The 24,620-nt window shown below is 41.0% G+C and overlaps 1 protein-coding gene across 1 annotated transcript in view; it reads right to left on the bottom strand.

The window, feature by feature from the left end:
- Positions 1-24,620, bottom strand: part of LOC122538902 (bifunctional heparan sulfate N-deacetylase/N-sulfotransferase) — a gene marked incomplete at its 5' end in the record, with an annotated part of 73,837 nt that overhangs the window by 20,298 nt on the left and 28,919 nt on the right. The gene's annotated exons all lie outside the window — the stretch shown is intronic.

Below are 24,620 nucleotides of genomic sequence, written 5' to 3'. Positions count from 1 at the left end.
GACGCGTGCAGGCTTGTCTTCAAATGCAAGCTGGTCATTTCGAGCATCTTTTGTAAAAATAATTAAAACAGAAAATTCATTACATCTCGAAGACAGATAGGACATATATTTATATGACGTGGCGTACAATCAGCACCCGAAGTGGGTCTCACAAATTATGAAACACCCTGTATAAAGGACGAATCCAACGCGTCAGAGTAATAGCAAGTTTTCTAAAATCAGGTCCACGTAACGTAAGTGTCTTTCGGCCTGTGCAAACAATTAGTGTTTGGACTATTGTCCTCTTTGTATGTATTTGTATATTGGTATTGAAATAAAAGACTCTAAAAGCCATAAAAACATCGATCTCGGAAACGCGAACGATAGGAAAAATAGAATTTGTTACCATTACGATCGAAAAGACATACCAATCAAAAAAAAAAAAAACATGATACAAATTAATAGAAAAAAAAACACATATCACCTCTCTATACAATACGAAAACAATATGAAAGTTAATAAAAGCACGAGCATGCGAGACAGGGTATTCGTTTCACTCGTTTCACCGCCTTTATCGCGTTTGAATCCTATGAAAATAAACATTCGCAGTCCGTCAATTCAGCGTTCTGTTATAAATTCGTCGTCATCAACGTAAATCTTCGCGTTATTACTTCCACTCTAGTCTCTCTCCAATTTCCGATATTACGCGAAACAAGAATAAGAATTCGTTTTCGTGTAATACCGCAATAGGAAAGTTCCAAGCGAGTCTGTATAAAAAGAGAGAGAGAGAGAGAGAAAAAGAGAGAAGAAAAATTTGCCAAGCTTTTACGCGCAATATCCGCGTGTCAACGATTCCCGGAGGTTTCGGCCCCCGGGAGGATCACGGGACCGGAATCCTCGCTTTAAACTTCTTCCCTTGCCTTGCTTCTTATTCCCTCCGTGACAACAAACCGTGGATCACCGCGGAGAGAGTTAACGCGTATTCCTTCAAACGGAATAAATGTTCCTCGTTCGCCTCTGTGTCTGTTTCACCATCTCGAGTCTCTGGCCGCCGCTGCCCGCTCTTCTGGTTGCGCGGCCGGTTCCGTTCATCAACCGTAAACCGTTTCACCAGCGAATATTTAGACACGGCTGTCGATCGGAGCTCCGCCGATACCGGTTACGACAATTTCAATCCGCCTGCCTGCGCTGCCGCCTGCTATCGGTTATTTAAAACAAGGACCGGGAGGTAATAAATACAAGGGAGAGAGGGGAGGGGGGGAGGGAGGGAGAGAAAAAAAAAATGGAATATCGATGGGAAGAAGAAGCGACGCGACCCAGCCCAGACTCGAGTCGTTATTGTTAAACGATAAAACACAGGGACAACTTCTATCGAAATCCCATTTAACGCGGCATCTGAAACGTTTCGAGAATAATAAAGCAATTACACGTATAATGTACCTTTGCATTTTTGCCACGAGCATCCCCTACCCCGTCCGTGTCCGGGGATGTTTCGTTGTTTTTTCTTTTTCTCTCTTTCTTTCTTTCCCTCTCTCTGCCGTGTTGCTCGTGTTTTATGCATTTTTCTTTGTCCCGTACATTTTGCCTCCCTCTGCTTCTCCCCCTCCCCCTTCCTTTCCCACCTTGATTTTTAATAAAATTCGGTTCGAACCAGGGCCACATCGAACCGTTCGCCCACACAAATACCGGCCGGTGTATCAGAATTTTTATTCGAGCACGGTTGCCTTCTGCTTGCTCCGCGTGCCCGCCCGATAAAGCGACTCTATCGTCGAAATAAACACCGATGAACCCAGCGCGATGTTTCGGAGGTGTTTCGCCCCGTTCCGAAAATTTGTTGGAAGATCGAGATAGGAAACAACGAAGTGGCGAAGAAACGAAGAAGGGACGAAGGGAGAACTCGTACGTACGACACTTTGGGAGGACAAGGATTCGACACTTGCACGAGAGAACGAGAAAATTTGTGCAAACTGTTGCCAAAGGACGAGTAAATATTGAGAGCGAGCGGTGTCGATTAGAGTGAAACTTCGTTCGACTGAATCTCTTGGCAGGTAGAATAGTTCGTATAATAGAAATTCGCTTTATGATTTTTCATTGAAACAACAAGAGTGTGCATTCAGACTCGATCTAACTAAAATTTCGTTCCAATAAACGAAATCTTAGATGAAAAGATGTATCTTTTGAATTTCTAGATTCAATGCTCTTTGAAATTCGCGGTATAAAAGGATTATTTCGACATACTTGATCACATTCTCGAACCGCTTCACAACACACAATATAGTTGAAAAATTCCTGGAAGCAAAATTCTTGAATTTTTAGACTCAACGCTCTTTGAAGTTCGCAGTGCGAAAGATTTCTATGTTAAATATACAGTTTTTTACAATGAAGAATTAGTTGTACAGTTTTTCGCGAGTTAAACCGCTTTGCAGACACAGTACAGCTAAAAAATTCCTGAAACATTCGCGTAACAGGGCCGCGGAACAAGCGAAATTCTCGAGTTTTTCGGTTCAACAGTCTTTGAAGCACGCGATACAAAAGGTTTCTGCATCAGAGACACAGTTTAATGAAGAATTACTTCAACGTATTTACTCGCGTATCCGCGAGTTAAACCGCTTTGCGAATACGGTGCAGCTAAAAGATTCCCCGGAACGCGTGCAACAACCTCGCGAAACAAGCTTACAGAGTCCATCAATCAGATTAAACTTAATCGCCAGAGGTCCATCGACCACCCAGATACTTCAATTACAGCTTCCTCCTACGTGGCCCCTCCTCCGCACTACTAATTAACCAATAAACCCATTATTAAACACTGAAACGAGCAAATCAGATTACCGTCGTATATAATACCATCGACTATGTGTATCCATCTTCGTGCCGCTATTACTCGCGTATTGCCAAACGTTTTCTTCGCCACTCTTCGGTTGGTAATTAAAGTTGCCGCACGAACGTTTCCGAGCAACAGTTTCACAACAATCTCGCGGAGGGTGGGGAGGTAGGAGGGGAGAGACGTCGTAATTTTCGGACGAGCATATCGGGCTCGCTATCATCGACAGTTTACGGTCACGTGTGTTCGCGTGTGTCACGGCAGAAAATTGCAGTTTTACTAATGAATGAATGCCGGATAATTCAGCGTAGTAATCGGTCCGATAATTGGCAACCGCCCATTAACGACGGCCCGGCAATTTGCCGAGCTAACGAACTGTCATAACGAACAGCGACGTGGCTCTTTTGTTCTTGGCCGGCAATTGCCGCGCCAGCCAATTTGCCGGGGGCCCCGTATGCTTTCGAAACGCGAAAGTATCCACCTCCGTCGGAGGAGGGGCCGGAGAAAGGGAGATTTTAAAGGTATCGATCGATTGGCTTAACCGTCCACCCCGCTGAAAAAGAAAAAAAAAAAAAAAGAAAAGAAAAGAAAAAAAAGGAAGAAGAAGAAAAAAAAAAGAACAACTCGCTGCAATTAGGAGCGTTAGTTTGGAAGTTCGTGTCCTGTGCGACGATCGGTCAAGCACGCTCCGTCCACTAAGATTATCGTCCTTCCCTGTGGTCTCTACTAGTTGGCTAGCTGAAGTGGAATAATTGCTTTCACCCCTTGGAGTTTGCTCGAGGCCGTAGGGGATGATTGGCGATCGGCAGTAGCGGGGGAAATAGGGAAATTGCTTTGGTTCTGCTAGTTGCGTTGTTGTGCCGATAGAAAAATTCGAGCGTTTGATATTCGGTGGATAATATTTTAATATTTAACGCTGGAATGACGAGCCCGCGCGCGTCGAGAATTTTTTCTCCCAATATTGCAATGTTTCCTCAGTTTTAAGGCAAAACAAATAATAAATTTGTCAAATTACTTCTCAATAATTTCTATCCGACGTGATATCATACCGACGAGTTCAGAAAGAAAGCGACAAATTGTTGTATACGGTTCGGTCACTCGTTATGGTCCGCAGTCAGTTGCCAGCGCAAGTGGTCAACCTTATTTCAATTAGGGGTCGTTAACGTTTCGAACAGGCCTTCTTTCGTATTTTTTTAACGATAGAAAAATGATTCAGAGAACAGATGAATCAAAACGATAGAAAAATTGCTTGTCTCTGCGTTACGCTGATACAAAATTTTGAGTATTTAATATTTGGTAGATATATTTTGGTAAGCTTGTTTCAATTGGGGAAAAAGTCCTTAATGTTTCCAATAAATCTTAAAGTTTCTTAAAGATAGAAAAATGATCCAGAGTCGATTCGACGATAGTACCCGATGATCCTCAAGCAGAAATGTTTTACGAAGTAGTACACTATACGCTAGTGCTAGTGGTACACTTGGATTCTTACGTTTTTTTTTTTTTTTTTTTTTTTTTATGAAACCGACGGCAATCTTAAGCGTTTGACTGGCCGCGCGAATTTAACGAGTCGACGACGATTTATTTCAGTTTCCGTAAAAACGTGGTATAAGCGTGTTTAATTAAATTTCCCCGTCGGCGTTCTTAATGATATTGCATAATTTGTGCCGCTCTGAATCCACATGCGCTGTTCAGACAGAACATGTACGTTCTTTTTACATATTCGCGCGTAATCCAAATAATGCGCGGTTGATACAAAATTATTAAGATCAGCCCCTCATTATTCACTGAATCCCGCGTTATTTTAATCATTATCAGCAATTATCGCGATAATTGGATACATTATCAATTGACCGCGATTGAACCACGAACGAACAGTAATCGAGTGATCGTAATTAAAGGGAATGAAAAGAATCACTGTATCGTGATTGTAACAAAACTCAAATGAAAATGTTTCAATTAAGCATACGGATTAATTCAAACGAACCTCTTATCCGTTACGTTTCATCACACTCGCGTTTCCCGCTGCAACCCCCTCTTTGCTTTCCCCGATGAATTATTCCCCCGTTGTTACACATAAATATTTAATCGCGCGAATTAATACGTTCCGCATGAATTAAAAGTCAGTCCTCGTGCTGACAGCGGTGCTAATGCTTTTCATTCTTCGACCGAGAACCATTAATACGGTCCGCGTGAAACGAGACGTATTTTCAGGATCTGGCCGAATCGATACGCACTTTGTCCGCTCTTTTTCTTACTGGAACAGTAAAATTGGTCTGATCGGTATTAATTTTTGACCATCTTCGAGCCGATCTATACGTCCTTTCATTTGTCTCGTGTGATCGTGAAATTATATTAACAAAGAAAAGAAGAAAAGAAACGACGAGGAGAGAGTATCACCTCCGTTTCATCTCGCGTCGCTGTGAAATATTCAGAGGCAGGACGACGCAGGAGAATCGTTTGCACATTTACGAGAACGCGTTAAAATTGAAAGATTACCCGGGACAAAGAAGCAGTAGATAAGGCGATATTTATTTAGCGAGCGGTATAAATTTGAAACTCTTCGGACGGTCCTCGTTATTTTACGTTATGTTGCAAAGTTCATTCGCAAGACGGCAAAGTTCCCAGCGGAGCAACGCCGCGAATATTTATAAACGCAGATTACAGTTTCAAAGCGAGAATATGAAATCGGCGGCGACCTGAAATTCACGGCGAAATGAAACTTTCAGACAAACGCCGTCGCGTTTCACAAATGCCACCGATTTTCCCAGACGCTGGACGACGCATTTAAAAAGCACACGGAGTATTTATCATTTATCAATTAATCCGCCGTTTACGTTCTTTCGCGTTCCTTTAACGCTGGATTCGTTCGAAAAGTCGGAAGATGTACGTACAAACGCCCTCGCGCTCCATCGTACGATGATTCAATTGAACGGGGAACAGAGTCAAAGAGGTTTCTTGCGATCCACAGAAACGACCAAAAGATATTCTTCCTGAAGGCGGCGGTGGTATATAGGGTGTTTCGTAACTTGTGGAAGCTGTATTGTACGCTTAAAAATAATGAAAAAAAGTCATATAAATATATGTCCTATCTGTCTTCGTTTATGAGATATAATGAAGTTTCTGTTTTAATTACTTTTACAAAAGATGCTCGAAATAATCAACTTGCATTTGAAAGACAAGCCTGCACGCGTCTTGTCATTCATCTGGTTACTCTCTCTATCATTCCTGGTGTTTCTCGAATTTGTCGGAAGCCTTGCTCTATTCTGTTNGAAGACAAGCCTGCACGCGTCTTGTCATTCATCTGGTTACTCTCTCTATCATTCCTGGTGTTTCTCGAATTTATCGGAAGCCTTGCTCTATTCTATTTCGTAGTATTTCAGCATGTTCAATTGATGTTGCGTATACAATAGATTTTAAATGTCCCCACAAATGAAAATCTAATGGATTTGCACGATCAATCCATTTGCAAAGTGTTGATTGAAAAATTGCCTAGCCGCTCGACTAAAATGCGGCGGAGCTCCATCATGCATAAACCGCATACGAAGTCTAATATCGACTGGAACTTCCTCTAATATATTTCGTGTAAACGCGTTAGTTTCCCATCAAGAAAAAAAGGTCCAATTAAAAATTTATCAATTATTCCTGCCCATACGTTTAAACTAAACTAGTGTTGATATCTTGAATTGAGGTTCTATTGCATGGCCTGCTCGTTCTCCGGACTTGAATCCATTAGATTTTCATTTGTCGGGACATTTAAAATCCATTGTACACGCAACATCGATTGAACATGCCGAAATACTACGAAATAGAATAGAGCAGGGCTTCGAACAAATTCGAGAAACACCAGGAATGATAGAGAGAGTAACCAGATGAATGACAAGACGCGTGCAGTGTTGTCTTCAAATGCAAGCTGGTCATTTCGAGCATCTTTTGTAAAAGTAATTAAAACAGAAAATTCATTATATCTCACAAACGAAGACAGATAGGACATATATTTATATGACGTGACGTACAATCAGCACCCGAAGTGGGTCCGACAAGTTACGAAACACCCTGTATAGTTATGAGAGCAACGGTGGCTCGGAGGAGAAATAATTTACCCCTCGGGGCGTGTTCCAAAGAAGTCGTATTCGCCTCGTAAATTCGGTCCGACGTGTGCCCGCCGTTTCCCTCCCCCCTCGTCGTCCGGTCTGCTTGTCCCACGAGTCTGAAAAGCTCGCTCCGCTGACTCGTCCTGGGAAAACAACTTCATAATTTTCGTGGGACCCCTTTGATTTGGCGTCCCTCCGTCGGACAAATTCCTCTCGGGCTCTTCGTTGTCTTCGTTTCGGGAATTTTTTTCAATTCTATTATAAAGTATATGGTGCATTTGTAGTGTGATAAGACTGTAGCGACCGCTACCTCCGAAGAATTTAGATCAGCGTCATCTATGTTCTACTAAATCGTTCCGCGTTTCCGATAAACTAACAACGCCAACTTTACTTAACTCATAAACAATAGAATATTTAAAAGTTGTTAGTACATTAATTATCACTATGGAAATGTTTATATATATTGTAACCATCGTAGAAAGTATTCATTCGTTATTTGATTTCATCATTAATTATTAAATATTTTAGTTAATATATATTTTGTCACATGTGTAATATTTTTATATAAATTATCAAAATTAAATGTGGAGTTATTATTCATATTTGTAGTACTGTGATGAAATTATTTATCATAGTACCTATAAGATACGAATGATATCGCCATCCTACGTTTAAGTTAACTGTTAGTATTATATGTACATGAATATACATATATATTAGGCAGAGGCAAACAAGAGAATATCGTAGAACAAAAGAAGTGAAAAAGAGATGTATCAGTTTGTTACATGGGTAGAGAGAACAGCCACGTGTAAAGAGTCTAAAGAATACAGAATTTATCTAGAGTATATAAGAGTGTAATGAGTGTGCAAGCGTTTAGTATACAAGAGAATTAAAATAAAGAAATTACTTGCATAGTAATTAATACAGTGTAAAGTGATTTCTTTATCGTTGCTGATTCAATCCTCAATAGCTCGTTCTCGCGAATTGAAATCAATCGAACGTTTCTGCAGTGACAAACATACGAAAATGAGGAAACACACTCAAACGTTCGAACGTCAGCTCGTGCTTTCAATTTATTTCGTTTGTTAATTGCAAACAAGTTGCACAACGAGCCGAGTAACGAGAAACAGGAATCAAAGTCAAAGTGGAAGCAACGTGACTCTCGTTTCATTCGTCCTGCATCCCAATTCGGAATTCCTTTTTGTCGAGAGTCTAACGCCGAGTCTCCTCTCGAAGTTTATGAAATTTATTCCACTGCGCTCTATCTAGGATTTAGCAAATTCCGGTAATAGGCAACTCCTCTGCGAGGACGTTCAGTTCGCCGGGCACGGCTCGGTATATATACACATTCTCTCGGAAGAAAATCGACCGTCTCGGCGTGGCCCCGCTTTTCGTCGTTCTCGATTCCTCACGTCGCCCGGACGCGATGGGAACACGGCGGGGATCAGACGGCGGAGTTCAGGACTGACAAACAGATGGAAGAAGTCACGAGGAAAGGAATCGGCACGCTCCGTGCCTCGGGGCTAATCCGATTCGCGAGCGATTCGAAACGAGAGATTCGAGAGTCGAAGCCTCGCGCGATTCTCGCACGCGTCTTGAATTTAAACGCGGGATCGACTTGCCGGTGTGCGAGTGTGTTCCTGCTCCACCGCCGACGTCCACGGATTTCGCGTGTTGTTCCTGTCTGGTATTATGAGGGAAATCCCCTCTCTCTCTCTCTCTCTCGAAAAAGTTTCGCCTCGAAAATAAAGGGCATCCAACACGCCCGGTTTCTCTTCAACGGTTCGTGGGAACCATCGATCGTCGCGAGCCACGCGGAATATCGAATTAGCCGAGGGAACCCCGAACCTTGATCAGATCTGCCGTTAAATCCAACAGAAATCGTCCGTTGGCGTCTGTATTTGAAGTTTTCATGGCTTCCAGCGTGAAATATCGCAACAGGCGTTGCGAAAAGAGCTTCAACCTCGACATGTATAAATTTTCGATAACTTGACGCATGCATCAAGTTATCTTTGTGATTAAATACAAATGTTAGCAGTTTGTCTTTCTTTTTCAGCTACTTCCAAGAGAAGAGAGCTTTGTTTTTTATTTTTCACTTCCACACTTGTGGAAATGAGTTTCATCAAGATATTATTCATGTGTTAGTGACAGTTTGTTAATTGTTTATTTCTATGATTAGGCATGGCGAATGATTAACAAAATGCAAATTCTATCTACCTTTATGATCAAATAAAAATTTTTCAAAAATGGAGTACTTCTCATTTATCTTCTTTTTTTTTCAGCTATTTCCAACAGACGAGAGCTTTTCCCTATTTTTCATATTTTATGGGCAATATTCTGAAAAGATATTCAGAATAATATGATATTCATAACAGTATGACAATATATTCATGCATTGTTAATAGCATTGTTTATGACAAGATATTCATGTACTGTTAATACTATTGTTAATTTCCATGATTAGGCATAGCGATCAGGCATATTTGCAAAGCAAATATAATTGCTACAGCGAAACGATTAGTATTATAAACTTAAATATTTACGTTCGTCAATCGATGTCTTTTTTTTTTTTTGCTTTTTCCAAAAAATTTGTGCACAACTCTCTTTCAAAAAATCTGATATGTATACGTAGAAATGAAAATCGAGAATTTCTTATTTCAAAAAATAATAATCGTAGCCGCGAGCATCACGCGAATTGAGGGAACACGCAGCACTGAGAAATGATCATTTCGATGAAATACACAGTACGAACGAATCGCGACGAAGGAAGAAACATTAATGCAACCGGAGACGCTCGAACGGAGAATAAAATTATTACTCTATTCGTTGTGCGACTGCTCCTCCCGTTATCGTGCATATTTACCATGCTTTCGTATTAATAAGTAGCTTCAGGTGAAAGTAGGCAAGTTTGATGCAGTTCCAGCGTTGCATCGCTAACGAAGTTTTATGCTTCTCGATTCTCGATCGTCGTCGTCGTGTTTGCCTGGAAGTTTGCCTCAGAAAAGAAAAGGGAAACAATTTGTCCGATAGTTTCGCGAGCGTGTTTAACTCGAATATTTTTAACGATCTCTCCTCGCAGGCACTCGAATCGAACCGGAGAAGAAGCTTCCTGGCCCAGAAGTTTTTTCTTCTCCCTACCCCTCGGACCGTAAGTTGATTTACATAAAGGAAAAACGAGCGGCGCGTTCGGCACAGTCGTTTTCTGTTTCGTTCAATCAATTTGCAATTTCACCATCCGCTACAAGCGAATTCCCCGTTCCCTTCCCGCAGGAACAACGGATTATGAATGCAACGAAGTTTCCCTAGTGTTTTATAAAGTAGAAACGCTTGACCTTTAACCCTCCGGCTACTGAACCTCAGCATCCTGTGCCGGGGTCATTTTGATCCACACGGATATCCCACTAATTCATATTTAAGGTTGTCCGGACGGCTTACCGATACTGTACAGAGTGACGAGATTGTACCGATATTGTACCAACACAGTGACAGACATCCGACTCGTATAGGAACATGTAGGAGTATAAGGAACAAATAATAGTCACATGAATAATAAAGTTATATATATTTACTATACATTTATGTCATTCACTGTCAGGAACGTCTTGTGCAGATTGAGCAAAGAAAGATTGCTCGCTGGCAATGAGGACATTGCGTCAACAAATAGAAACAACGGAAAAAAGTAATAAAAAGAACAAAAATAATAATAAAAACAGTAAATTAATAATAAAAATAGTAAAATATTAAATATTCAAATAGTAAAATATTAAAACAGTAAAATATTAAATGCTGAAAACTAAAATCTAACTAGCAAACACAAAAATAATATAAAATACTAGATACTAAATACAAAAATAGTATAAAATAGTAAATATTAAAAAAAATAGTACAAACTATTAAATACTAAATACTAAAATACTAAAACAATAATAAAAACACTAAAATATGAAGTAAACTTTGAAACAAAAGATTGCTTCGATTTGCTGCACACGTCTTTCTTCCTCAGAACGTTACCAGAAACTGATTTTTTTTCGTCTTTAGTCGTCGCCACTTTGGCAATTTGGCAAGCACATGGCACACAGCCGTATGATGCGTTAGTGCGATCACTAACACAAGTAATTCCCAGCACAGGTCAAAACTATGATCCCAGTAGGCGGAGAGTTAACTGGGAAAACTGCCAGGGAATCGCGAAATACACACAGAAATATATACCGCAGTGATTTGGTTTTCCGAGTTTTCGGCGATTTTCATAATTTTCTGTCGGACAGGTTAATAGTGCTCCTGCAGCGTATCGTTCAACAACTCGTGACACAGCGTTCGTATTATTAATTGATATAATAGTGGCGCGTTGAGATAATGAGATACACTTGGAAAAGATTAACTATGCAGACCTTTAGATTCTACTACGTTTTAGCTACACAGTTTACGATAAATTATGGCTCCGACTCGACTTACAGATTTAACAAATGGTCTATCAGTATTTCTTTCTCTTCTTTTTGAACAGTGGAACTATCATTAATCAAAATTTGTATTTCTATATAGAAATTTTGTAGATCTAGTAATGATTTTTTTGTAAAATATACGAAGATAAATCTTATACGATGAGTTGTAGCTTCAACTCGACTTACGGTTTATTTATAGATTTCATAGACATCTTTTAGAACTATCTTCATTAGAACTATCATTGCCTAAGATCGTCAATTTCTAAATCCATCAATTTAAGAATTTTGTAGATCTAGTATTGATATTGTAAAATATACGAAGGAAAATCTTATATACAATGAGTTATAGTTTCAACTTATGGTACAGATTTATTAGATTTCATAGACATCTTCTTTTTGAACTACCTTCATTCTAGAACTATCATCGCCTAAGATCGTCAACGTCTAAATTCTTCAATTTAGGAATTTTGTAGATCTAGTAATGACTTTTTGTAAAATGTACAAAGGAAAAACTCTTAGGAAAGAGTTAACGATGTAGATGAGCTTTCGGATTTTGCTGTACGATGAGTTTCGACTCGACTTACGACACACATATTTAATAGATCGTCAATCTGTATTTTCTTTACCTTCTTTTCAAACACTAGAAACTATTATCGATCAAAATTTGTAATTTTTCATAGAAATATTTTTTGACGTCTGACATTTTGTAAAATATTGTTTGCGAAGCAAGATCAATTTCGTGCAAATTTCACATATTAATTCGTGTTAATCGCCAAATGTCCGTTATATTCATTGCCAGCCGGTAGAGTACGTTCGCGTAATTTATTTCCGCGCCGCGACGAGTGAAGTAACGCGGTTTTCCGATCGCGAGACGCCTATATATTCCAGCAGCTCTTCCAAACGTAGATATAAAAAACGCTCGGAGTCGAAGTGCTCGTTCCGCGAGGCGATATCTTCCCGAGGGATTGTCGCTTCGCCGTGAAGCCTCGAAGAGGCTTGAAATGATAGCGGGAGCGCGTGAGATTGGCGCGCGGCTGCGACAAAGGGACAACAATGGGTCGAGATAAAGAAAAGCACGCCGGGAGGGTGGTTCGGGGACCAACGAAAACGCGCTGAGGAGGCTGAGCAAGCCGAGAGAAGAAACAGACGTGTGCATCCGTAAGCGAGTGAAATGGAAAGATCGCGGAAAAAGACTGACGGGAAATGGAAAGAGAAAGAGAGAGAGAGAGGCGAAGGAGCGTGAAAGATACGAGAGAACAGCTGAGATTACGGGAGGAGGAAAGAAAATTCACGGGGTAGCAACGAGAGGGAAAGTCCCGAGAGAGAGAGCGAGAAAGATCGAGGTATTAAATGGATGTTCACTTGGAGTCAACAAGGAATCAGATCCTTTTGCTTGCTGATCGCGCTGGGAACTGATTGCGGACCATAACGAGTGACCGCATACAATAATTCGTCGCTATCTTTTTGAACTCGTCGGTGTAACATCACCGGATAGAAATTATATTGAGAAGTAATAAATTTATCATTTGTTTTGTCTGGGTTATACTTAATATATATTTGAAACTGAGAAAATGTTGCAATTTTGGGACAAAAAATTGTCGACGATACTTCGAACAATTGTGCGCGAGTGGCACGTTTTTGCGAAAGTAGCGTATAGTAGAATGAAGATAGAAATTAAAGCGACTTTATTATATTATTACGAAGGGGTTCTAAAGATTTGTGCGCTAAGAAAATTAAAATAATGTTTTTAAGCATACACGTATAGTAAGATTCGAAACGTTTCCTTAAACATAAGAGCACCTTGTAAAATTTTCTGCACTTGTGCATCAGAAAGCTAAAGTTTCTGGCGATGCGTAGTACAAAGGGTTGTCATTTCACGTGCAAACTAAACTGGAAAATGTAAAAATTCTGCTACTCTTTTTTATGAAAAAAATCTTCGTTAGAATGCGTACAGAATTTTCAACCTGCTTTCGCGACAATACATGATATTAATGTGTGTTTCAAACGAACGTTGGAATTGGAATTGCAAATGAGACGAAAGTGTGTCACCTATCAGCTGCTAATCACTATTTTACGAACGTCGTGCAATCGCGGTGCCAGCCTGTCTAGTGTTAATTCGACCGATCAGTCTGAATAAAAATTCAAATCTTCGTTTGTTTGACAATCTCCCTTCCTCTCTTTTCTCTAATCTTACGCTCTTCTCAAATTCAGAACGAACACTATTACTCACAATCGGGACTAATCAAAGTGAAGAGTACAAGGAAAAAGCATGCTTGTCAGAAAAAAACATTGTGAGAGAAAATGGGGTTTATTATCTAGTTGGTTGACGTCCTTCCAGAGATCAAGGGAGCAAAGATGATTTGCAAGGAGAGCAAATAAAAAAGAAAATGGAGGAAAAGGAGAAGAAAATACGGAGCAGAAGCAAGCCTGACTTGGCGATGAAATCAAATTCTCGATCCTTTTAAAACTCTGACGTACGAAACCCGTGGCGGCGCGGGTCGAGTTAGATTCCCGTGAATTTCATCGGGGGAGGAAACCGCGGCGTCTGCTTACTCGGAGCTATTTCGAAGGGAATCGATCTGTCAGCCGGTGCCGCGGAGGATCGTCCCGACGACGTCGTTTCCCCGCGGTTCGTAAGTCCGGTTGGCAATCTCCAGACGACAGAGAATTCGCTTTAGGAAGGCGCGGATGGCGCCGATTTCTCTCCTTAAATTGGAATCGATCAGGTTTGAAAGTACTGCCGGTTCTCTTTCGAACGAACGAACGAACGACCAAGAGACGACAGAGCGAAATGGGTATTCTTGAATCTTTGACTCGGCTGAATCGTCGACGCTTAATCATTCGCGGTAATACTCGAACGTTTATTTCCTCTTTCGTTTCGACGGCTCGGAAGATCATTGAAAGTCTAATTCCGAGGTGTACAGGCAAATTTGAAAACAACCTCCGAGTGTGTTGTTGCGATTCGAGTTACCAAATATTAACATCGTTAATCCTTTTAAAGATTAAATTCGATCGAGGTTTGAAAGTACTGCCCGGTTCTTCTCTTTCAAACGAACGAACAAACGATGAAGAGTATTCTTGAATTTCAGACTCGCTGGATTATTGGATCGATATTTGATCCTTCGCGGTAACACGTAAATCAATAGTACTGTTTATCTAAATAAATAAGCAATTTCAGCTTCATTCAAAGCAGTATTGTTCATTTGAGTTATAGATAAATAAATTAAAATATAAAAAATAAAATAATTGAAGTTTACGTAATAACAATACTGTGTCGCAGTGCCAACGATTTATTAGATTATAAAAATTATACGCGTGTACAAAATAATTTTTATTTCCCTCCGTTTCTTTCCCTTACACGTCAACCTCTTGCGCTGGAATGACGTGCTACGCGCAAGAATTTCTTGTCCTAAAATTGCAATATTTTCTCAGTTTTAAGTGTATTTAAGTATAAACCAGGCAAAACGAATCATCAATAATTTAAATCTCAATAATTTCCATTCAGTAATATACCGACGAGTTCATAAAGAAATTATTGTAGACGGTTTGGTCACTCGTTATGGTCCGCAATCAGCGCAAGTGGTTAAAGAGGGTTTCTGTCAGTGTTCACGAAGACAAATAACTGAAAGTTTCAATTTCGTACGAGAAGATAGAAATCTTTCAATTTTCAATTTTCTACGGATCTCCTTTAATTTCCTTTAACTTTAGCTTGCCGTTTCAATTTCGTGCTCCGTCATATAAATTTAGACACGCGTGAGAGATACGTGAAATACACACACGAGTTTCGCGATGTCAGGACCGACCCTCGAGTGGCAACCTAACTCGAGAAGATCCTGCATTGTACTCGGTGACGAGGAAGAGCTCGCGCTCTTGGCGAATTCCGCGCGCACATATTTATTTCTTTTGTGAACGGGCGAACGAGCCGGGAATAAAGTCATTCACGCGTGGATTGCGAGATGATTTTCATTTATATTCGACGATATAACCCCTTGTCGGGGATAAGGAACCAATTACAGGAGGAAATGAATCTGACGCCATTCGACGACGTATCATTTTGCTGCCTCACATTTAAATATATAACCTTCGCGTAATGTAGGTCGATCGTGTTTCTTGTCATTCCACTCTGACTGTTTTGGAACAGCGTTACATTTTCAATCACGTTACATTGAAATCGCGAAACTCGAGCTACAAAAGAAGAATCACGCGTAAATGGCAGGAAAGGTTAAAAAGGAAATTAACACTGGTTAAAATTCTGATGAAAAATTAATCCCCCGGGAAGATGAATTTTTTTTTTTTTTACGAAAGCTCGAAACGAAAAGGGAAAAGATGAAAAAAAGAAAAGAATGGGAAAGAAAAAAAAGTTGTTCGCACCTTTCCCCATCCGGTTGCTGGTTGAATAGCGTCTGACACATGTTACCCCCTTCCGGGTGATTAATCGCAAGAAAAAACGAAGAAAAAATCGCGGATTTCTATGAATGTTTCGTTGGCACGAAACGCTGAAAAGATCCGGGACCAGGAAAGATAATCATCTTTAATTATTCCAGTGTGCTCGCGCGCGTAATTTTTTCTGAAAACGTCCGACGAAAAAACGAAATGAAGGGAGGGGGGAGGCGGAGGGATGAAAATAAGAGAAAAAGAAGAGAGACGAGAAGAGAAGCTGTCCAGAGAATATTCCGTTTCGCGCTGCGTCAGGACACGCGAAAGTTTCGTACGACGCGAGCTGCTGTTTTATTTTTCTCGCCTGGCGTAAACGACCAGGGCGAAGCCGATAAAACTTACGCTTTCGGCCTCCTCGCGAGCTTTTTCCGCCTGTCCTTCCCTTTGTCCCCGCGAAACACGTGAGAAAGGAAAAAGAAAGAAAGCGAAACGATATCCTCATGAACGGAAGATTAAAACGGGGGATCTAAATTCATACAGCGAACAAAGAGAGAGAGAAAGCTCGGCGGAAGATTTAGAATTTCAAGCAAATCTCCTTTCCATTTTTTCCTGCGTGCTCTGTCAACTTATAATTTACGAGGATGCTCGTGACGGTGACGTATCTGGATGCTCGTTTTTCTTTTTTTCTTCCTTTTATTTTTTTTTTTTTTTTTTTTATCCTCTTCCCGCTTTTCTGTTCACCCCGNAAAGGAAAAATCTCCGTTTCGGACGTGATCGTTTCAAAAAGAAAAAAAAAAAAAAAGTGGTCGATAACGGAAGCAGAGCCACGCGCTATGTCTGTCAACTTGAAATTTACGAGTACGGTTGCCACGATGACGTATCAACGTCTGAACCTTCTATCTTTTTTGAAAAATTTCCATCCGAATTGAAGCGTAAGCAAAGAAAAGAAATATAACGAGCCCTCAAGCCCTATGCGAAGTATCTCCTTCAGGGAAAGAGATCTTCCCTTTACTTCAGAAAGTAGCGAATTCAAGGGGGAGAAAAAAATATATATCGTTCGAAAACATGCGAGAAATCGTGAAGTTAACGTTCCTCCTTCTCGTGCCGACGTTTCTACGTGTGGAACTCTAATAAAGTATCCGTAAAACAAAAGTACAAACGTTTACAGAAAACACAGGAAGCATTTTAGCGGGTTTCTGGCGAATCTAGCCAAAATCTTCGCTGTTTCACTCCGCCTCTCTCGTTTCGTTCTATTTCCCTTGCTTCCAAGGGAGGCAAACGCAGGGAGAGCGTGAAGCAACCTCTAAGTGTACCATTCCCGCCCAATCGTCAACAATAACGATCGAGTTTCTTCCCTTACGTCCATTTTCCCATCGCGTCTTTCATTTCGATTTCTCTGACAGCCGAAATATTGTACTTCTCGCTGAAAGAAACCATTTGCTAATTAATCCTTGACTCGCTTCTCGATTCGTTTAACGTAAAATTGATCGTTCAGAACGATGCAGTCGAAAATCATTAAACTATTTCCTCGGTGCAATTTTAGCGCGATATTTTGACAGGCTTTTGGCTTGAAATAGTAGCTTGAAACAGCTAAAGTGAGCAGCAAGAAGTGCAATTGTAATAGCACGACGAGCGAGTGGGAAAAAACTCGAAATTCATTCAGCAGGGTGGCTGATACTCGTCCAATGATCTAAAGTACAACATTTCAAATAAATAAAATGACACGTTGCTGCAAATTGAATTCTTAAATTCGTTCTTAATTATTAACTCTAACTTAAATTCTTAGTTAAGTTCTTAAATTTGTCAAAAATGTTCTTGCAAATGAATTAACCACTAGACTTGAATTTGATTGACAAAATTCTGAAAACACAAGATTCTTTTTATCGAAACTTTTTAGATTCACAGTGGTGAATTTCACGAAGTTCTTCGCTGTATTGTGAAATTATTCCTATTCAACGCGCTAGAATAAAATTTTATATTCTAGACGTTGCAATCCACTCGCTGTTAATCTTTCGAAACGATGGAAAATCCCTCGTCGAACGCTACTGAACACCCGTTGAGCAGCGAAAGTTCGGGTGAAGCTCGCCGATTTTCCCGACGCGATTCGCCGTGCCAGATTAATCGGCCAAGGTTCCGCCGACGTCTTCGACGTTATCCTCCTGTCGATATGTACCGGAGGGCGGCTGGCTGCGCGTTTATCGACGATGATGCAAATCACGTAACGCGGCTGCGAGGCCACACGGTTATGAGGAATGGCTCGAACCGATGACCGGGGACAGCTAATCGATAGTCGCGTATTTTCGTGCCGGTTCGAGCCGCCACCGACAAATTTACGACTTCTCCTCGCTTTTTCCCTTCTTTCTCCTCCGCTCCTCTTTTAACTATCTATCTATCTATCCGACCCTCTCCACCTCTTTTTCTTTCCACGTCGCGAAGATGAAATTTTTCGAAGCGTCTCCTTTTGTTCGGTGACGCGGCAAATGAAGTCAATACATCGAGAAAATTGAGAGAATCGCGTCTGGCGTTCGTTTCTTCGTAGAGAGAGAGAGAGAGAGAGAGAGAGAGAGAGAGAGAGAGAGAGAGAGAGAGAGAGAGAGAGAGAGAGAGAGAGAGAGAGGATGTGGGTGTGAGTTAAGCCAACTTCAGACGAAGCCCGTGAGTCACGTAACTTCTGATGAAGCGATTGTTCCATTTCGACGGTTGAATAGCTACGAAGAGAGGAATCTTCGAAGCGCAGTGGAAGTTGCCGCGTTGGTTAACGGGCGAGCGTCGGCTTTTTGCGCCGCGAGAGGTGAAATATTTCCCCCCCCCGATCGAAGAGACGATCGGTCGCCATCGACGACAGAGGGACTCCTTTGTAACTCGGTGGAATTCTCGTTGCTCGAGCCGACAGCGTCGAGGATAGACGAGAGAATTTTCGCGACGAAAAAAAAAAAAAAGAAAAGGGCAACGATCGTTCAATCTATCGTATATGCCGGGTTCTGGACGATCTACCGGATGCGTCACGCGTGGAAATTCGTAGGATTCGCGTTGTCAGGCGATATTTAGGGAGATCGGCCGAAAATCTCCCCGGTGAAGCTGCAAAGTGGCAATTTTTCCAACAAAGTCAATAATTTCTTTGTATTATTGAATTCGAGCCAACTTTCACGCTCTGACTGGAAACTTTATGGTTCCTTTAATGGAAAATTCGCGATCCACTCGTCGATTTATACAATTACGATTGATAACAATCGCGAATCGTTGCAGCGCTAATGAAACTGCAAAATATTTCGTGCATAACGCGATCGGGGAACGGTTTTTCCGTCAACTATCACCCGCGATTCGTAATTTACGTTTACAACAACAATAACAACAACAACAACAACGTTTCAGACATTACGTGTCTGCACGCATCGCGTATAACGAGCGGCTTTAATCGAGCGTTAAACTAATTGCTGCGATTAATTTGTCGTGAAATATGAATTTCGCTACGCATAAGAATGAACATCCGATTTATCGTTAACGATCACGTTATTATTTATTCCGGCCCCGTTCGCTGTTTGATTTACGTTCCATTGCGCGACGTGCGATCGTCGATATTTGCGTTTGTTTCGGCTTTCAGAGAGGAAATAACGACAGCCCGTGGAAACTTAACTTTCGTCCCGCGTACAACCCGCCCAACACCCACGTGCACGATCCGTGAAATTCTAACGATACTCCTCTTTCCGGATTGCTCGTTGATATTTCGATTTACGGTGTTTCCGATATTCGTCCGTTGCGCTCTCGCGAATTAGACTGACGCGGGACAGTTGACACTTCAGTTTATTCAGACTTTCGGCGATGGCTTTGAAGACTTCAAATCGGCGTACATTTCTCAGAAATGTATATAGTGAAATAATTAAAACGCCGAATTGCACTACGTTAATCAGTTGCGCTGGCAACTGATTCGCGGACCATAACGAGTGACCAAACCGTATACAATAACTCGTCGCTTTCTTTTTGAACTCGTTGGTACGATATCGCCGGATAAATTATTGAGAAGTAATAAATTTATCATTACAAAATTTGTGATTGTTATATGTAGGGGACACGACTCAGGCAGTACCATAAATATGTCGTCCTCAACGACGTGAACCCAGGATGCAGCACCGTCAAGGCTATGAGGTAAAATTGTCAAAAAATCGTCGTGGCACTGACCGTGCAGACTCCAGTAAAACAATAAACTTCCCGATCCTTCGATCGGGAATAAATATAAAGGGAGTCGGAGTATATAAGGCCATCCAACACAGTTTTCATATACCGAAGGTCCACGTTACGCGAGTATATTCCCGCAGTATCCTACTTCTCCTCTCGCAAGTTTTTGTTCTAAATAATTAGTGTTTGGACGTTTGTCCCTTGTTGTACAATAGTGTAAATATTTGCAAAATAAAACTTTCTAAAACACTAAATTATACTTAAATATACTTAAAGCTGAGAAAATATTGCAATTTTGGGAGGTTAAACCAATATTATTTATTCTGTATTTGAACTGTTAGTGCACATATTAAAAATTTAACAGCAGCTTAATTCGATAACGTGATTCAAAAAAAAAAAAAAAAAGAAAACAAAAATATAACAGTTTTTAACCTCTTGCGCTGGGACGCTACGATCGTCGAGAATGTTTTGTTTCAAATCGCAACATTTAATTTTAAGTATATTTAAATGTAACCCAGGCAAAACAAATGACAAGTTTATTACTTCTTAATCATTTCTATCCAGTGATATCGTATCGATAAGTTCAAATAAAAAAAAAAGAAAAAAGAAAGCGACGAATTATTGTATACGGTTGGGTCACTCGTTATGGTCCGCGAAACAGTTGCCAGCGCAATGGGGTTAAAGGCTCGCTCTCGTTGACGAGACTGAGGGAGGAAACGACAAGCGAGGATACCGGGAGGAGTCGTCGTTCGAGAGCTACACAGTCGACGCAGCGGTGCTAGTAGTTGAAAGAGCCTCGTTTGAACTCGGAATTAATGGAATTGTCGCCAGAGAGAGAGAGAGAGAGAGAGAGAGAGAGAGAGAGAGAGAGGAGGAGGAGGAGGAGAATCTTGCGGAGTTCCTACGGAACGGCGACACGATCTTCAACTAGGCGCCATGGGATCCGGGAAAGCTGTTCTCCTTCGTCACGGCTGCGAGCATGTCGATCGATTAGCGAACACCTCGGGACCACCGGAACGACTCGATACACTCGTCTCCGTGTGTGTGTGTGTGTGTATGCGCAGACCCTACGTGATTTGCATCCTCCTCGATAAGCGCTAAACAAGCGGCGATAACATTTGATCGCCGTTGCGACTTGGCCGGTTAATGACGGACTGTGTACCGTGACAAGAGCCGGTTAACAAGCAACGGAGGTGCTCCATTCGGGGCGATGATTGGATCAAGGATTGCTGCGATTCGAGGCTGTATGTACGCCGATTCCGTCAAGAACGACGGATATATACACGCGCCTCCGTTTCCATGAATCAATGGTTTCGATGGGATCGAGGACCTCCGAAACCATCGCGGGAAACGCGTTTGGTAATTGCAAGCTGTGATTTATGGGTTTGCTGGTGGTCTCCGTTGCGAGAAATTCAGCTGGGAGTTTCGTGGTACTTTATTTAATCTTTTGTTTCAAGTCTTTCGTCGGCGATAAAAAAGAAACTCGATGGTCCGGTATGATGAGCTCAGTGATGACCACGTGACTGTGTTACGTCAAGTATTAGCTGCGAGGGATGGATCTTGATCGCCTGGATGATTTTCGTCTTCCGACCTGTTCTGCGCAACTTGCGACGTCCAATTATGCAACCCTAATGATCTCCTACGGCGTTCCCGACTTTGACGCGTTCCCGATAGCTCATCCTCAGGAATGGGATCTCCTATCGCGTACCTCGGACGCATTTATTTATTTAGGATCTTACGGTTATCGATTCATAAATCCCACGGAGTTTACAAAACACAAACAATAATTTACATTATAGCACCGAAAGTGTAGATGTAAGTCAGAGAATGAAAATTATATCGAATCGGCAGTCTAAAATTACCTAATATCCCTGATACAAATGCAAGCAATAGAATATAAAGAATACAAGTGGGAGAAGGAAAAAGAAAGTAAAACTATATCGAGCGAATAATTAAATCTGAATCAACATTCTAAAGTCATCAATTAATAATATTATTCATAGTTTAAAGTAATGACAATGAATTTTTTTAAAAAGTAAATGAGTAAAATTTATTTTGTACCTTTTGTATCAGGGTTAATTAATTTGATAATTTTAATTATCTCGAAAGTAAATGATCTAAATATATATGTGTATCATTTTCTTTGTAAAATAAAAAAGATAAATATATATTTAGAAATTAAATGTTTGTCGTATTTATTAATATCTAGTTTTCTTTTTTTAAATAAATTTAATTTATAAATATCTCTGATGTAATGTAACAGTACCGAAAGAATACAAATCAGAGAAAGAGAAAATATTCTTCAAGAGAATTATTAGACTGCGACCTATGAAAAAATTTTACCTTCGTGATGAGTAGAATAAAATGCAAAAGAAGAAAAAGAAAATTCTGATCTTGAAATTCAATTTTACGGCACGGTTCTTTACATGTATTTCCATCAAATCGAAGGTTCATCTATGAAAGAATTCATCACTTACGATAGCCACGGACAAACTTTTCTCTCCATAATTTAAAAATTGTCGCGTTCGCGCCAAGATCTCGGGGAAAAACTCCAGCATCATCGACGATTCCCCATCACTTTGATCGTGAGTTCGCAAGACAACGCTTAACCTCGCCATCGTCCGGCACAAGAATCTCCAACGAGATCGCCGCCTCGTTCTCGCGAATTTCGCAGATACTCGCGGGGAAATTGTCGCCCGCTGAATATCACAGATACACGCAAATGTCTCCGGGAAGGGGGTGTAGGTCACCGCATACGAAACAGGTCTGCCAACGAAGCAACGAGATCCCCTTTCCTCTGTCTACTTGCTGAGAGGCCGGGGCGGAACGTTCTCTTCATGAATAATTCTCGGTGTCCCTTCGTGCATTCGTTTCAGCGAGCAGGCGGAATGCGTTTCAGAAATCTAGAAGCCGGCTACAGGGCGCGCCTAAGCCGGCGTCGATCATCCATTTCGTTTCTACGCGGTGTGGTGTGATATGGCGTAGTATGGTACGGTCTCCTCATCGAAATTCGCTCGACGTACGCTGCTTTCTCAACCCCCGCCCGCGTGGATGGGCATCGCCATCGTGTAAATGGGCTTTAACAGGGATTCACGTGCTCTTCCTTGTGTATGATTGAAGAAAGTCTAGATAGGAGACTCGGGAATTTGTCTTCGTTCCTCGGATAGTTTCCTCTTCCTCCTTTCTTCCTTTCTTTCGGTTAGTCTTACGCGAAAGTAGCAACAATTACATTAGCAGAATGAGAATTTCTTTAGCAAGAAATTTTAGAGGCTGTCTTCTTTTTTTTTGTTTTCTGTGCAGTTTTAAAGGTCACGTCGTCATTAGCGACTAGGTTACTTATATTTTGCAGTATAGATTTCTGTCCGTCAAGTATCGGAGCGTTCCTTTCAGATGATTTTTTTAAAAGTACAAAGGAATCTTCTCTGCCATTCAAAGTTCGTGCATTCGTATAAATTGTGTTGAACTGCGAATGACAGATTTTTAAATGACAGATTCGGTTTAAATGACAGATTCTTTTTGATTAGACGTTCATGGATTACATTAATGTGTCCTCTCCTTGATCGAGTCAGTATAATTCTTTCTTTTCTGGTAGACATTTATTACCAAGTAATAATAATAAAATAATTACTACCAGTTGCGGATCTTGATTCGATTTGATTGTTGTCCACCATTGCAGTCGGTTCCATTCTTTCTTGACACTAGAGCTACCAGAATAGTCAAAATGATCAATTGATAATTTTTCTTTAGATACAAAAGAAATTTCTACATTATTTTATACTTCTATAAAAGAAATTTCTTGGCACAAGTAATTTACTACGAATCTTCGTTCTATTTGGTATTGTTTATAGTTGGTTTCATTCATTCTTGACGTTGGTGTTTGCACAGTGTATAAATTCTTGATAATAATGAAATAGGAGTTTAGAGGCTTTCTTCGGTGATGACAATATTACTATAAACATTGCCAATGTGTTTTAATCTCTTCTGTGCTGGAATGACGTGCTGCGTCCCAAAATTGCAACATTTCCTCGATTTTGAGTATATTTAAGTACAACCCAAGCAAAATCAGCAATAACTTTATTACTTCTCAATAATTTCTATTCGGTGATATACCGACAAGTTTGGTCACTCGTCCGCAATCAGTTGCCAGTGCAAGTGGTTGATACAAAACTACGAAACGTACGATGCAATCTCGAATTGAAACTCGAAAAGTCGCAGCAAATCGATTTGCCCGACAGAAGATCTATACCTCTCCCTTCCTTTCTAAACAGAGGAGATTACTCCATACCTATCCTCGAACACACGAGGACACTGCGCGCTCTACGTCCGATCGATTTGATTTGGCTACGGTTCGTCCAAACATCGCATTCACATCCGTTCGAGAGACTCGGCCGAGCAGCGTGTATAGCTTCTGAATAAGTAACGTCACTGTCAGAGATTCGAGGAACACGTCTTGTACATCCAGTACCGGTGCTTCAAGTTGCCTCTACGATCTCCGGAATGGCGTCTATAGCGTCAGGTGATATGCTCATGGCGAAGACTACGTGGTAACCCCATTGGGGGACACAAAGTTAACGGGAAGATCGCAAGGGAAAGTTCGCTGCAGGGAGCAGATCGGACAGCGTGGATTACTGCCGAAAGAAGAGCCTTTATGGACTCCAGAGGGACTCCACCGGTTCGTGACCTCTGCTATCACGCTGCGCTTCCTCCGTGTTTTAATCTCCCCCCCCCCCCCCCCCCCCC

Source organism: Frieseomelitta varia, unplaced genomic scaffold, assembly GCF_011392965.1.
Source record: "Frieseomelitta varia isolate USP_RPSP 00005682 unplaced genomic scaffold, Fvar_1.2 scaffold_182, whole genome shotgun sequence".
NCBI lineage: Eukaryota > Metazoa > Arthropoda > Insecta > Hymenoptera > Apidae > Frieseomelitta > Frieseomelitta varia.
The sequence above is the reverse complement of the archived record's forward strand: the minus strand, read 5'-3'. Positions and strand labels throughout refer to the sequence as shown.